This window comes from Ipomoea triloba, chromosome 1 (genome assembly GCF_003576645.1).
Source record: "Ipomoea triloba cultivar NCNSP0323 chromosome 1, ASM357664v1".
Taxonomy (NCBI): Eukaryota; Viridiplantae; Streptophyta; class Magnoliopsida; order Solanales; family Convolvulaceae; genus Ipomoea; species Ipomoea triloba.
In genome coordinates, this window is record NC_044916.1 from 19,272,184 (window position 1) to 19,289,539 (window position 17,356).

Here is a 17,356-nt window from a genome sequence, read left to right on the forward strand (position 1 = left end):
CATGATACGGGCCATGGGAGGAGACAAATGTTATGTGATTTGTCGTCGAACTATCTCAGACATTGGTCGATAGGATTGATCACAGACTTCAGCATCTTCCCTCTCAGAGTCATCCTCTATCATTGTGGATTCGGAATCTGACTCATTCCTACTGCGTGGCAAAGTGATTGTCAGCTGTTGTGTTCTGGGCATGGGAGCAATAGGACTTTCTGGTTCAGCAATTAATGGTTCGGGAGGTGGTACTGACTCAGAAACAGGTTGTGCAGGGAGCGATTCAATTTGAGGAGTCTTTGGTTTCATTAGCCTAGTAAGAGGAATTTGATCTTCTTCATCACTGTCTTCTTTAGAAAGATCAAGGGGTGGAGGGAGAATTCGGTGACAATCTTCAGGTTGAGCATCCCTCGGTTCCTCTTCTGGTAAGATAGCAGCTGATTGTGTTCCATGTTCCACTTCAACTTCTTCAATCTGATCTGTCCTTTGTTTCTTTTTAGGACGTTTAAGTTGTTTTGCCTTCCTCTTCTTAGTGATTTCTTTTGATGCCTTTGTCTCCTCCTCATGTGAGGATTCGGCTTGCTTCCCTTCAGACTTGCGACTTCCAGAGACTTCGGTGAGATCCTTCTCAGCCGAACTCTTAGAGCGTTTGGATTTGTGCTTCTTTGACTTCTTCTTCTGGGCAGCTTCCAAATCTCCTGCCTTGCGCTTTTTGGAGGACTTCTCTGCCTCATCCTCAGATAAAGATTTGGTGCGTTTTGAGGATTCAGCATGTTTAGAGGCTCTTGGTTTTGATGGCTCGGGTTGTGTCTTTGGTTGGTGTGTGGAGCCTTCCGAACCATGACCTTTAGTTACTTCAGGTTCCCCCTGTCCAACTGAGCTTTTGGACGACTTGGATTTTGATTTGTTCTGTTCCTTTCTCAAGGCATCTTCCAGTTCATCTGCCTTTCGCTTGAGATAATTAGGAGGATTTGAGGTCCTGTGATAGTGAGTTTGATGAGAGGCAGTTCTAGTGCGCAACTTCACCTTCTTATCTTTCAAGATGGCACCGATCATGAATCCATAGCCAAGAACTTTGACAATCCATCCGGATGTAGGACTGACACCCGTTTGAATATTTTCAACTAAAAAGGCAAATATAACCCTTGACCAATCAACAGGGTAATTATCCAGAAGTGCACACAACATCCGCTTCTTCTTGTCAAATATATCATCAGTTCCAGATTGTTTGCTCTCAACAATCTTATTCAAGATATCTACTACAAACTCATAATCCATTTTCAGCATCTTTTTCTTCAAAATAGACGGAAAGTATGAGGGTTGAGAATGACCCTTCATCTTTTTCCACATTTTCTTTCTGCTATACTCCTTCTCAGAACAGTCTGGATGGAAACCATCCCCACAGATAGGAAAATCAAAAACTCTCCTGATATCTTCATGAGTAATCACAACCTCAGTACCATTAACCACTGAGTGAATTTCATGAATGCCATTAACAGTTTGTACTTCAGCATTAATGTAAAATTGTGTCACATCAATAGGATACCCGGCATTATGTTTCAAAGTGACAAACTTGTAAAGATTACCGTCCTTGAGACACTTAACCACGTGATTTCCAAAATCTTTGTCAAGCACTTTGTCAAGGAAGCCTTTGACATCGAGCATCGAACCGGCTTTAACCATGCAGTGGTTGGACTTCTGACCTTTAACAAAGGTGGAGAAGAATTTGAAAACTTCCACATCTTCACATGGACGGGTTATAATCTGTGGTGGTCTGAAAGGTTCTTGAGTAGTCTTTGTCTTTTCCGGCGAGGGTGAGGGTTTTGGAGGTGGAGCATGGGTATCAGCGACCTCATCGGAAAAGGAGCTTGAACTTCCGGACGACGAACTTGATCTTGATGACGACATGATTTCCAACTTGTTGGTGTTTTTGGAGAGGTTTTAGGGCTTTTGAAGGTAACTGTGCTTTTGGGAGGGTAAAAGGTGAAAAGTGAAAGGTACGAGTGGTTATATATGGTGAGAAAAAGTGGATCGGGTAGATCGGGTCATCTTGGAGAAAATGGAGCAAATTTATGAACAAAAGACAAAAACCCTTAAATGCCCTTTAATGAGGGGGCAAAAATGGCATAAAGCCATAGTCATGGTTTGTACTGATAAGGGTGTTTTTTCCAATAACATGAAATTGTCATTTAATGAAGAGAGAGAAAAGCACTCATTTTACCATCACATCTTTGATGGCCCGTCCTTTCATGTCAGACGGTTCAGAGAAGTTGGAGCACATGCTTCGACATTTTCTACGAATAGGGCATTGACACGTATATCAACACGATCCCACGTTCTCAAGTTAAACGGTCATAAGAGAGTTTCTTCAAGAAGCTTGTGCAACACGATACATTTGTAACCCTTCGATCATAAGTAGTGCATGGGGACTTGTAAAAGTTAAGGATTCGGTAGCTCAATCCTTTGGTCAGTATGACTTCGGTTATTACCATATGCTTTGTGCTTTTTCAGTCTTCGGTATTGATAGAGTTTCAGCCTCTGAGTTTGTCATTCTTCGGTAAGATATAATAATTCGGTACAGCGAGAGACAAACTACATAAGCGAGAGATAGTTCCATTCATTCAAAGGATAACATGTGACAACCAAGATAACACACATGATTAACCAACTCAACCCTGATTTCATTACAAGGCGTGACGATTACTTTCTTGCCTTGCCTTTGCCCTTATTCTTTGTATGCCTACTATTAGCAGTAGACATAAGGCTTTGTCCTTGACTGCTCTCCGTGGTAGGAGGGCTTGGAGCAGGTGGAGCACTCGGGGCAGCGTCAGGGTTCCAAGATGGAGCCATAGGTCCATAACCAGGTTCATTCTCAAGTACCGAGGACTTGTCAGATACATCGTCTGGCTCGAGCATCGCAAGGTAGCGGAGATAGTCCTCGTCAAAGTCTGCATTCACTGGCTGGTTTGGAGCCTGATTCTGTTGATACCATCCTTGGATGTCGTTCCAGGCATCGTCTCCAGTATTGTTTATGGAGACGGGAGGGGTTTGCCTTGGTACAAGGTCCTAATTTGGCCAGAAAGTTTCTTCGTCAGGTGGAGCTAATCCTCCAGAGTGGAAGCCTGGGACAGACATGGTTGGTGGCACGTAATCCTCAGAGTCTGAATCAGAGAGTTCTAGAGGATGTGCAGATGTGTCCCCTTGAAGAGGTTCTCCCTTTTCTGCCCTTAATTTGTTGAGTTTTCTAGTACCTTCCTTCAACAGAAGCCGAAAAGAGAACCTTTTCTTTACAGGCTTCTCTTCAGAACATGCCTTCTTGCCTTTTCCCTTATCCATTCCTATAAGATAGAAAACAACGCAAAAGATGAGGTGTTAGGGTACCTCTCCCTTCCTTGGTCGTGATCTATTTATAGAGAGATTGTAGCACTGTGATTGGCTGAGATCCATTTGACATGACCAATCAAAGTTGTAACCGTCCAAGAGTTTTGAGTTTATCCATTAATGTGAGTCCGTGAACTCTGATTCTAATGAGCATTAATTTCAAGATGTCATAACTGATGAGTCTCTTCAGTTTTGGATCGATTCGGTTGTCTCTTCATCAATTCATTTCTATCATACCGAGCTCATGCCTCAAGGTAGAGAATCTTGCTTCGGCAAGAGGTTTTGTGAGAATATCCGCAAGCTGGTCTTCGGTATTCACATACTCCAGTTTGATATCCTTTTTCTCCACATGATCTCAAATGAAATGATACTTAATATCAATATGCTTGGTTCTGGAATGCAATACTGGATTTTGTGTTATGGCAATAGCACTTGTGTTGTCACACATAATGCTTACTTCCTTGGCAGATACACCATAGTCTTTGAGTTGTTGCATCATCCATAGTATTTGTGCACAACAGCTGCCAGCTGCCAGCTGCTATGTATTCGGCTTCAGCAGTGCTTGTGGCAATAGAATTTTGCTTTTTGCTGAACCAAGAGACAAGCCTTCCCCCTAAGAATTGACATGTCCCTGATGTACTTTTTCGATCAATTTTGCAATCGGCAAAATCTGTGTCAGAATATCCAACTAGATCGAAGGCGTCACTCCTCGGGTACCAAAGTCCCACACTTTGAGTCCCTTTTAGATATCTTAGTATCTTTTTGGCAGCACTCAAATGAATCTCCTTCGGATTGTCTTGAAATCGAGCGCATACTCCCACAGCAAACGATATGTTTGGTCTACTAGCCGTAAGATATAGTAGAGAACCGATGATTCCTCTATACTTTGTCTGATCCACTTCCTTCCCTTCGTTATCGATATCCATACGTAACGAAGTGTTCATGGGAATTTTAACCGAGGACTTCCCATCAATTCCAAACTTCTTGATGAGATCCTTGGTGTATTTTGCTTGATTTATAAAAATCCCATCTTGTTCTTGTTTGACTTGAAGACCTAAAAAGTAGTTTAATTTTCCCATCATGCTCATCTCAAATTTACCTTGCATAAGTTTTGAGAATTTTTCACATAGGTCCGAATCAGTACTTCCAAAAATGATGTCATCTACATAGATTTGTACCAACAGGATATGATCTTCATTTTTGATTCTAAAAAGGGTTTTGTCAACTATCCCTTTCGTGAATCCGCAGCTTATAAGAAAGCATGATAACGTGTCATACCAAGCCCTTGGGGCTTGTTTTAGACCATATAAAGCCTTTTTAAGTTTATAGACTTTATTCATCCCGACTTCTGAGATAAAACCTGGGGGCTGCTCGACATATACTTCTTCTTCCAAAAGTCCGTTTAAGAAGGCACTTTTGACATCCATTTGATAAACTTTAAAGTCTTTCCATGCAGCATATGCTAGAAAAATTCTTATGGCTTCGAGTCTAGCAACAGGAGCGAAGGTTTCATCAAAATCAATCCCTTCTTCCTGACAATAACCTTTTTCAACTAACCGAGCCTTATTCCTAACAATGACTCCTTGCTCATTCATCTTGTTTCTGAAGACCCATTTGGTTCCAATAACATTTTGATGAGTTGGTCGAGGAACCAGTTCCCATACATTGTTTCTCTCGAATTGATGTAGTTCATCTTGCATGGCTATGACCCAATCTGAGTCATTTAACGCTTTTTCTACAGTCTTCGGTTCAATTTGAGATATGAAACATGCCATCATGCATTCCCGAATGGATGCACGAGTACGTACACTATCATGGATATCACCAATGATTTGATCTTGAGGATGGTTTCTCAACCACTTTAGATCTGGTTGAAAAGAGGTAGGAGGTGCTCCTTCATCAATTGTGGGTTCACTATGATTGCTTTCATCTTGTTGTACTTCTGATTGATTTGATTCATTATCATCATTTGGTAATACTTCGGTTTGAGTTGAAGTATTCGGTAGATGATTAGGAAAGAGTGGATAATCTTCGTCTTCTGATTCTGATCCTTCGGATAGTTCTTGAACTTCTGTATCCTTCGTTTCTTCATCGGTTTGTTTCTCAGAGATTACCATGTCTTCTTTTGATGGTTTGTCGAAGACTACGTGTATTGATTCTTCTATCACCATGGTTCGCTTATTTAGTACTCGAAAAGCTTTACTCTTTTCAGAGTATCCCATGAATATTCCTTCATTAGCACGTTCCTCAAAAGCCTTTAGATGTGATTTCCCGTTGTTATGGATGAAACATTTACTTCCAAAGATATGAAAGTATTTTACAACAGGTTTTCTGCCTTTCCAGACTTCGTAAGGTGTAGCTCCATGATCTTTATGAATAAGAGATCTATTTTGAGTGTAGCATGCAGTGTTTATGGCTTCGGCCCAAAACCGTTTAGGCAAGCCTGAGAAAGCAATCATTGATCTTGCTGCTTCTTTGAGGGTTCTGTTGCGTCTTTCAGCCACACCGTTCTGTTGAGGGGTTCTTGCTGCTGAAAGCTGATGTAGTATTCCATGTTGTCCACAGAAATCCTGAATGACTCTGTTTACAAATTCAGTTCCTTGATCGGACCGAATTCTAGCAATACTTAAGTCCTTTTCAGTTTGAAGTCTCCGGAGCAGATCTGGAAGGACTTTTTCAGTTTCATTCTTCTTCTTTAGAAAGGATGTCCATGTATATCTTGTGTAGTCATCTACTATCACAAGAGTGTACTTTCTTCCACTTAGACTAACTGGATCAACTGGTCCAAATAAGTCCATATGGAGTAGACTTAATGGCCTTGCGTTGGTGTTAAGAGATTTCGTCTTAAACGAAGACTTGATCTGTTTTCCCTTTTGACAGGCTTCACATACTTTATCCTTGTCATAGACTACATTCGGTAATCCTTCAACCAGTTCCTTCTTTGCAAGTTTGTTGATAGCCTTGAAGTTAAGATGATTGAGTTTATTATGCCATTCCCAACATAGATCTTTCTTGCTTTTGGCGATCAGGCAAGTATTCGGTCTTACTGTTTCCCATGTGACAACATACATATTCTTTCTTCGTTTTGCCGTTAGTACAACTTCATGAGTCAGCTCTGAGATAACTTGGCATTGATCTCATGAGAATACAACTTTGTATCCTTTGTCACAAAACTGGCTTGTGCTTAACAGATTGAACTTTAATCCGTCAACATAAGAGACTTCTTGAATGATTAAACCATTCTTCATAACATCTCCGGTGCCCATGGTTCGTCCACTTGAGTTCCCACCGAAGACTACTTTAGGACCATTCTTTGCTTTATAGTTGCTCAATTCTGATTTATCTCCAGTCATATGTCTTGAGCATCCGCTATTTACATACCAAATGGTCATGTTTCCCTGCATTCAAAGATTAGGTGTTTTTAGGTACCCATACCTTCTTGGGTCCTTGACGGTTAGCGGTGAGCTTGGGCATCCATGCGTACCTAGAACTCGTAAGGTTCATCCTCGGTCCACGGTATCCATTAAACACGCGATAATCATAAGGGGTAGCATAGTAGGCTTGAGGTGACTTCGGTGAATAAACTTTTTGAAGAGGAGGTGTTGGTTTATTCATGTTAACTCTAGTGTATGAGGTCTGTTTATGTCTATGATGGAGCAGAAATTTTGCTCTTGTCATTGGTTCATAATCCATAAGCCAGTCCTCATCACTAGGATATAGTGTACCTTCTCCACCTCTATGCTTGCTAGGAAACTTTTTGAAATTCTTGACATTACTCGGGTAAGAGTTCGGTCTTCCCTGAGGCATACCCTTGCGTTGCCTCTGTGAGTAATGTTGCCTCTTGTTGCCTAGGAATTTTCCTTTAGATCGGTTATTCCCATTTGGTTGACCATTTGCAGAAAAACCTTGATGGTTTTGTATGTGAGGTCTGTACCGAGGGGTCTGACGACTTCTCGGGTTACCGTTCTGGGAGTTCCTTCTCGTAGGTTCCACAACTCGTGTTTCAGTCGCATCATTGGATCGGCTCGTTGATTGTGGTTTTGTTCCATGCTCGGCAATAATCATAGGCTCAAGATTTTCTGTTTGTCCTTGGACAAACACCGAACTTAATCCTCCACTGGTAGAAGGATCAGTTGATCGTGATAGGAGGACATGTTGATGAGAGCTGGAGTTATAACCGAGTCCGGTTCTACTCCCTGATGGTCTTTGATCATATACCATTCGATCCATTAATCTGGATGAATTTGTAAATGTCGCAAGTACCGCACGCAAATTTTGCTCTCTATCATCCTTTGCTTTACACTTTTCCTCAAGAAGATGAACTTGCTTCTCAAGCTCGCTTATAGATTCAAGCATCTCAGCATTTTTGGTCCTTAAGTCCTCGAGATCTTGTCTTTCTGCCAATAGCTTGGCATTCTCTTCTTTGAGCTTAAAGTGTGAATCCACAATACCATCAAAACTCTTCATCATTCTTTCGAATGCTTCCCTAGGGTTTTCATGATATATGGATTCGGAGCTAAAATTAGAAGAGTGGTTTTGTGAAGTTACCTCTTCTTCATCTGCCATAAGGCACAACTCTTCATCTAAGTCCTCTTGACTGAAAAGACACAGTAGTCCCTTCTCATCCTCCGAACTGTCACTCTCTGAACTAGAGTTGGACGTGCATGACTCGTCGTTTTTGTCTCCTGACTTCTCTTCTACAGCTAGAGCCTTCCTTCGCCTATCATTCTTCTGATTTTTGTTTGGCTCCTCGTCAGTATCATTTGGTGCATTCTTCGGGTTGTGATAGTTTCCCGAATTCTTCTTGTAGTTGTGCTCGTCCTGATGCTTCTTGACAATGGGATATGGACATTCAGCTTTGAAGTGTCCAGGTTTTCGACAGTTGTAACACAGCACTTGTATTTCATCCTTTTCATGTGTTTTGGATCCACTAGCCTTGTCATTGTTTCGGTACTTCGTTCTTCTCATTTTGTCAGAGTTATCGTAGGACTGATTCTTTCGCATGAATCTTTTGAACCTTCTCACGAACAAAGCAAGATGATCGTCAGTAAAAAAATCAGATGAGGGATTAGTATTCGAACTTGGTGTTGATGTTGAAGGTTGATGATTTGCTACTAAGGCTATGTTTCTCGTCTCAGGTTCTTCATCATTTTGCGCTTCCTTCTCAAACTCGTAGGCTTTCAGATCACTGAAGATCTGAGTAGTGCTCGTGGTTTTGAGGTCTCGATGATCACGCATAGCTACTACTTTCATCTCCCAGCTTTTGGGCAGTCCTCGGAGAATCTTCAAATTTATCTCCTTTTGTGATAACTTTTTCTCATCAAGATCGTTGATCTCCATTAGTAGCTTTATGAACCGAGCTTCCATGTCAGTTATGGACTCCTTTGGATTGAGTTTGAAATCTTCAAATTTCTTCATGGCAATAGTTAACTTGTTCTCCTTCTCTTGTTCGTCTCCATCGCCTATGAGCATAAGTACATCCCAGATGTCTTTAGCAGTCTTGCACTTTCTCACTCTCAAAAACAATGATTCGTCCAAAGCCTTGTAGAGTATATCCTTGGCTATGTTGTCGAGATTTACTCGGGTTCTCTCTTCGGTGGTCAGCAAGGATTTCTCCTTCGGAATCATTTCTGGTGATGTTGGATCAGTAGCAACACGATTGGGATTTACATGTAATATCTGAATGGGTCCATCAGTGATCACATCCCACATCTCATCATGCATGGCAGACAAGTGAGCCTACATGCGCACTTTCCAATCATCAAACTTGTCCAAGTTAAACATGAGAAAATGCCTATGATGTTCCATTTTAGACATGGTGCAAAGTATGAAAATATTTTGATGATTTTTCAAAAAGGATCACCAGGCAGTATACAAAGAGTGTTCACCGTTCAAGGTAAAAGGCTCTGATACCACTTGTTGGTCCCGGTGGTAGTAATGTGAGTCTAGAAGGGGGGGGGGGGTTGAATAGACTCACAAGAGGTTTTTGAAAACTTTTTCTTCTAAAGAGATAATGCAGCGGAAAGGTTATATCAAATTTTAAGTTCACTTTGCACTTAGGATTTTTTTGTAAATGATATTATGTTTGAGTGATATATGCAATGCAATACGTAAAATAAAAGAGAGAGAGAGAGAGAGAGTTTTTATAGTGGTTCGGCTGTTAACTAAGCCTCCTCCACTCTTCTTCACAACTCATGAAGGTTTGAACTATATTCCCCTTTATAGTATAATCTCCGTTACAACAAGCTCCTTTGATCACTAAGCCCGGCAGCCTTGTTGTTGTAGGTTTTTCAACTTCTTCCAAGTTTACTCCTCCTCTTTCTACTTCACTTGTAGAGATGGTTGAAAGGTTGTGATGATTCTCCAACTTGAAATCCATGTGATTAGTTTCCTTGATGAGCTTCTTAATCACACAAGAATTTCTAATGAAATCTGAATATCACTTGTAAGCTTATGAATATCACACTGAGAGTTTTTCACTTGCTAGACAATATTTTTCGTTTTTCAACCTTGTCAAAGTGAGATGGGACAAGGGTATTTATAGGTGGAATTTCAGATCCGTTGGAGGGAATAATGAAATTCAAAACCTATTATCCAGTGTGTAATATCCATTGGGTAGTGTTTTCATCTTTTCAGAATGTCAGTACTTTCTAGCCGTTTGTCCACTTTTGTGTGCAGAGACAATTTGTCTTTTGTCCCTAAAAAGGTGACAATCATTAAATGTTCCTTGGGATCGTTGCATAGGACCCAAAATGACATTCAGTTATACCCATTCACAAGGCAGTAGATAAGACAACTTATCAGAGAATGTCTTTGCCTTGGTTGTGAGAGAGAATGATTGACCTTATCATTTCTCTTAATCTCTTCGAGACAATCACACTTTTGATTGCTCGATCATAAAAGCTTGGCGCTTCCATTATTCGGCCTATGATCCTAGTATTCGGTTCTTCGAATCTCCATTACTTCAGATCTTCAACTCCTCGGTACTTTACTCTTCGGTTGGAGTCCTTAAGTCTTCGGTTATAGGACTCGGATCCTTAATGATTTAGGAATTGCTAAGGATTCGGTTATCCTGTAAGACTAAGATATGAAGCATAAACCTATTCTAAAGATAAGACAAAAGTTAGGGGTCTCCTCGGATAGTTGGTATCATCAAAATCAATGACTCGGGGTTCCTAACACCAAGTACCCCAGACAAAGACACAATCTCAACAGTATAAGGAATAAACATAACAATCTAACAAGAATATCCAAATGCTCATACATAAGTAAATACATATATACATGCCTACATAATATAAGGCCAGGGCCGGTCCAAACATTTTAGAGGCCCTGGGCGAAATTAAAAAAATGGGCCCCTATATTAAAAATTAAAATTAAAATTTAATAATACTAAAAAATAATAATATCAAATAACATGAAATACTATTAGAAAATTTTCAACATTTTTAAATACAAAAGTAATCATGACAAAAAGAATCTACGTGTTATGCAAAATCATCAATAATTGCATCAAGATTAACATTCTCTAACATATCTTTCTCAATACACAAAATCGCCATTAACTTGGTCATTTAAATTTTCTTTAGATTGTTTCAAATTTTCACTAAATGATTCTGATTTTTGAAAAATTTATTTATAGCCCTAAATCCCTAATACCCTATAGGTGTGTTGTGTTGTTGTGCAGTGTTTGCACAGGAAATAAATAAAGAACATATTACAAATAGAAGAAAACTTACAAGTTACAACAGACAATGTGGCCCAAACCGGCAAACAAATGAACAATTGTTGATTAATCGAATTGGAAAAAAATTTATTTAAGAAGACGAATGGGTTAGCCGGTTATGGTGTCGATTCTAATAGATAAAAATAATTAGGTGTCCTCGACTCCCCATGTCGATTCTATTTCTAAATTATTTAATTAAGCAGCGATTCTCATCTTCCTGCAGTCCCATTTATTCTTAACTTTTTGTTTTCTAATATAATTATAACACTAATTTTTTGTTTTCTAATTAATTATAACACTAATTATAACACCATAATATATATGTATACTGTTGGAAAAAATGGCAATAAATGGCATTTTAAGTGGCCATTTTGTGGTATAAATATATGTAGGGTCCACATCCGATTTGGGTCGGGTCAAAGTGGATTCGGATTCTTCGTAGTGAGACGAAGAGATCGATATATTATACGCTCAAAATGGATAATGGGTGAATGAGAAATTGGTTCTCAAAGTAGACCCATTGAGATGGAAAATTGTGGGAAAAGCTTTAAGGAAAAGCATTTGTCCAACCTTTACACTAATCCAACCGAAACACTAGTCCTTCTTAAACACTAGTCCAACCACAATACCAAGCAGAGTTGAAGCTCTCAACCTCCTATCAAATAGAGCTCCAAACCAATAGACCTCCACTCCACAATATAAAGTTCACATAATATAATATAAGGAGGCGAAGCTCAATAGCCTCCAATCCATAAGAGTCGAAGCTCAATAGTCTCCAATCCAAGAGTTTCACACAATAGTATGTATAGAATTCAAGAAATACTTCTCAAGAATCCGAAGATCATAACATATACAAACTCATATTCAATACCAAAGGAATTACTCATATATATATATATATATATATATATATATATATATATATATATATATATATATACACTCAGGATCGGAGATGAACAACAGAACCAATATTCTCATAATATCATTCAAAAGATTAGATCAATGATACTCAACAAACACTTAAATGTAGAGGATCAAGAACAATAGATTAATACTCAATAATCAAGGTAAGATACTCAGCATATATAACTCTTAGGGGACAGCTCTTGAACAACCGATAGAATAACAACGCACTGAGATCAAAATACACATTGGAATAGAAATCGACTACAACTAACGGTAAGGGGCGACGGTATGATCCCTCCCGCCAAACCTCACCACACGAACCAACGGGCCACTCGGCATCGCCAAACTCTACCATGGCACAACTGGCGGACCTCCTCAACGGTAAGGCCAGTACCGCCACAATGCACTACAAGAACAAAGTCATTGAAAAGATACTCAGACTCAGAATATAATACACGAATAAAACAGTAGCTCAACCATAGCTTAGAATATGATCAAAATATACATTTCCAGAGGTCAATAAATCACATGAAATCCCTTAGTACACAATAGACACACTAAGAATCAAGAACAACGAAATATAATCCAATAATACACAAGGATCTACTCAAGAACAAAGCATAGCACAATATCATCTAAGAAATACACTCAGGGATTCCAAATACACCAAATCATATAAGTAGAGTGATAATAGATTTGTAAGACATAGGGTTTTACCTATTTAAGCTAGATATCCAAATCAAAAACCTCCAAGAGCTCAACCTAGCAATTCATCGCCTCCTTGATCATCTATCAACCCAAAACCCACCGCAAGAAAAATGAAGGAGTTCATAAAGATATAATAGCCAACAAAGGGGAGAAAATGCAAGGAAATGTAGGAACTTACCATGATCTTTCTTGAAGAACAATAAAAGAAGGATCTTTGCTTGAAATATTGAAGATGAAATGAAGACCAATCTTTGAAGGAGAAATGGAAGAGAATGGCGTGAAAGAGAAGTAGAGGAAGAGAGAGAGTGAGAGAGAGTGTGATGTCCAGATAAGGCTAAGTCTTGAATATATACCACAATATAGATATACGTATATGTATATATTAGGGTGAAGAATTTAATAAAGAATGGGCTTGAATCTATATATATTACAATGTTATGTACAAGACTAAGTATTGGGCCACATGACTCATCTCTTAAATAAATGAATACATAGAATAAGGAGAAAGGCCATAATACTAGGAATTAAATGTCTTGAAAATAATATATATATATATATATATATATATATATATATATATACTAGTATAAAGAATTGGGCTTTTGATTTGGAATTACTTTATGAAATATTCTTAATTCAAGAATTGGGCTCACTAGAAAGAATGAATTTAATTTTAGGAAATAATCATGGAGGGTAATTCTGGAATAATTTATTACAGGGTGTCACACTAGCTCCTAGGCGGCCGCCTAGGTCAATTTCTGCAATAGTGCATATAAGCTAAGGTTTATAGAACAGATACTACCTTGTAAAGATTATGAGTATTTCACAAAAAAAAAAGTAATTAAATATAGGGTTCGTTTGTAAACGTGGAAAATGCTTTTAGAAAAATGATTTCAAGAAAAATGATTCATTTTCTGAAAAATAATTTAATTTTCTAACTTTGGCTAAAGGTAATACTATCTTTTTCTATTTGACTAAAAGTTAAGAAATTGCATTTTTTCTATTTGGTTCATTTTCCTGAAAATGAATATATTATTTGTTATAAAATAATAATAACAATAATTAGTGGTGGCCTGGAGCGGTGGCGGTGATGTGATGGTTAGGGCCGAATTTTGGGTTGTGCAAATAACCCAACATCATAGAGCCTCAATTCTTAGAGAACCAAATATTCTTTTTTTTTTTAACCTAGTTATTTAAGAAATTAAAAAAACTGTAATTAATCCCAAAAATCTGGGAAAAAGGCATTGTTTTCTCCAATTCTCCTCAGACTAATCGACCGACTCCTTCGTCTCCTCGTCTCCACCTATTTCTTCGTCTTTATTGCATTTTCGCAGTCTAGTAGAGAACGACACTGATGACGAGAAAAGAGTGGCCCTATCATCATCGTCTACTCATCTTCATCTTTCGTTTCCTCGTCCCTACTGAACGCCTGAACAAACCTTAATATCCTAACGCGGGTAAGTCGTCGAAGACTCGAAGTCCATCCGCTTGATGCCGTTTCATTTTGGCGTTTTCTTGTCTTCTTTTTCCGCCCTTCTAGGAGCTATTTTTTGCATACTGGGAGAGGTTGAGATGGATGTTTAGGCCATAGCAGTCTCCTCATGCTAAACATCGTGGCTCTCCTAGTAGGACGAATTCATCTCACAGAGAAAGATCTCATGTTAGGTAGAGAAGTTCACATTGTGCAGACAAGCCTTCAAGCCACAACATATCCCCAAAACGTGTGAGGTTAAGATCTCATGCGTCTCACTCACCACCAGTTAAAGAGAAGCCTTCAACTCGCAATAGGTCTCCAAAACGCAGAAAATTAGTCACACCTCTACCTCATTCACCAACTAAAGGCAAAACCTCATGCCACAAAAATCCCAAAAACGTCTAAGGTCAACATCTCCTAAGTCATCACCAAAGAAGGAAAAATATCGCTCACCTTCGCTCGTCTAAGTATATTTTACGGTATTACTTTTAAAGATTGTGCATATAATTTTAGTAGGGCCTCATTTATTTACAAGAACGGGGCTACAAAAATCCAAAAACTGGCCCTGGTGATGGTGGTGGTTAATAATAATAATAAGTTGTGGTGGTGGTGGTGGTAATTGTGGTTGTGTGGTAGTTGTAGTGATGCGGCGATGGTGGTTGTGTGGTAGTTGTAGTGATGCGGCGATGGTGGTCGTGTGGTGGTGGTGGTGGTGGTGGTGGTGGTGGTGGTGTTGTTGGGAGTCGTTGTGGTGGTAATAATAATCACGAAACTAACTTGAAAAGTGATAGAGATAAGATAAATACAAGAAAATAAAGAATCTAGAAAATGTCTCTGACTAAAAATCTAGGAAGACATTTTTCGTCAAATTAGACATTTTTTCCATTGACCAGAATAAAATGGATATTACTAAAGCAAAACAAGTCAATACCACCGAGTCAATACTGCTCCCACTGAGGCTCGAACTCACATCCCATTTGGGAGAGTCACTTCGTGCTACTAAACCACAAGATCATTAGTGTACTAATTCTAATTTTTTTATGAAAGGAAAATGGAATTTTCCTCGTTAGATGATGATTTTCTAATGTATAAAAACATCTATATAAGATATATTTTAATGTGTATTATATTTAATATATTATTCTTGGATACTTTTCACATTACAACACGATGAGAACTGTAAATAATGAATATTATTGAATGTATCCAAAGTTACCTAATATATATATATATATATATATATATAGTGAAGGAGTCACAGAGATCCGGAGACTATGATATAGAATCATAACTTGACTCAAATATATAGAGTCCTAATACCCCCATCAAACACATGGTATATGATAAGCACCAAAAATAGCTAGAATCAAGGGTCTAAGTTGTGGTAATTTAGGAGCGTTTTAGCATCTTTTTGTGAATTATTTATGGCGTTTTTATGCTCTAATGCGTGAGTCTATTGTAAACTCTATTTTTTGTATATTTGAGTGGTTTTATAGGTCCCGAAGATGAAATAGCAAAGCATGTAGACTTGACGAGCAAACGAACCAAAGGAGAAAAGCTCGGAGCAACTTTCAAAGCTTCCCAAGCGTGGACAACGACGTGGAGAAATTCCAGTAGCTCCCCACGCCAGCCTCTACGCGTGGGAGCACGCGTGAACGAGAGGATCCGAAAATTAATTGGCAAGTGGAAATTTTGGGGAAGCTATTTAAAGACTTAGTTAGGAAATTTTAGAGAGAGTTGGACAAAGGGTTATATCATAATTTTAGAGTACACTTTTACCTTCAAAGTATTGTAGAGAGAAGTGAGAGGAAACCTAGAGAGTTGATCCTTTGATTTCAAGTTTGAAGAAGACAAATTACATTGAAGCTTTGATATTGAATTCTACTAGGTAATATTCATTTCTATTCTTGTTTTTATCTCAATTTAGATTGCAATTTCAATTCCTTGTATGAATCTAGATTTTGTGATTTCAATTCCTAGTCATGAGTAGCTAATTTCTCAATAGGGATTGAATTGTGCAAAGTTGTTATGCTAAGTGTAGATCTCTAGTTCCTAAATGTGGAGATTGATTTACTTTGGTTGGAACACTTATTCTTGTTCATGATTGTTATTTTGTGTGTATTCTATGAGGTTTGGCCAATCTCTTGAATGTTTAAGGCTTTAACCTAGCTAGGCATGCTAGTGGCTAGTGTCGATGGAAGCTCCTTTCAATCATGGATTCTTATGTAGATCTTGACTAGGTTAGTAGGGAGGTGTTGTAGGCTAACTGTTTGATGAAATGACTCTAGGCCTCTTAGTTTCGTAATAAGAACTCCAATGCTAAGGAGATTTAGTACACCAAATGTGGAAGAGTACCAAGCTCAAACACCTCTGGAATAACCAACTTTGTAAATCAATGCTCCCTTGCAATTATCACACAATGAAGCATCATAATTAAGCATAATTCACTCCCTAGTCTTTTCCTTGATTTTGGTTCCCTACTTGATTGTTTTAGTTGATAGTATTCCCACAACATTTGATTCTTAATTCTTTTGAGCAATATATGAATACTCTTACGACCACAATGCATTCTTATAAATAAAAAATAAGTAATCCTCTACTTTGCCTCGTTCGAGACACGATAATCGGGGAGTTATCTCTTCGTTTTAACACTGAAAGCATCCTTTTCACCTCACCTAAGAACTAATCTTTCAGTATACTAGTAACCTATAGGTTGTCTCTAGGAAAGGAAAATCTAGGACCAAGTAGAGCTTTAGTAAAAATATCAGCAAGTTGATCTTTGGTTGAAATAAAATTAACTTGAATATTTCTAGAAGCAACTATGTCTCTAACAAAATGATAATCAATCTCTACATGTTTGGTGCGAGCATGAAAAATCGGATTTACACACATGTATGTAGCACCAAGATTGTCACACCATAACTTAGAAATAGGAATATTTGGAACATTATTCTCACGCAGCAATGATAAAATCCATATTACCTTAGCACAGACATCTGCAAGAGCCTTATACTCAGCCCAGTAGAAGATATAGCAATAGTTCTTTGTTTCTTACAAACCCAAGATACAAGATTGGACTCAAGAAACACAACATAACCACTAGTTGACTTACGATTTTCAGGACAGCTAGCCCAATCAGAATCAGAGAACACATGAAGATCTCTAGA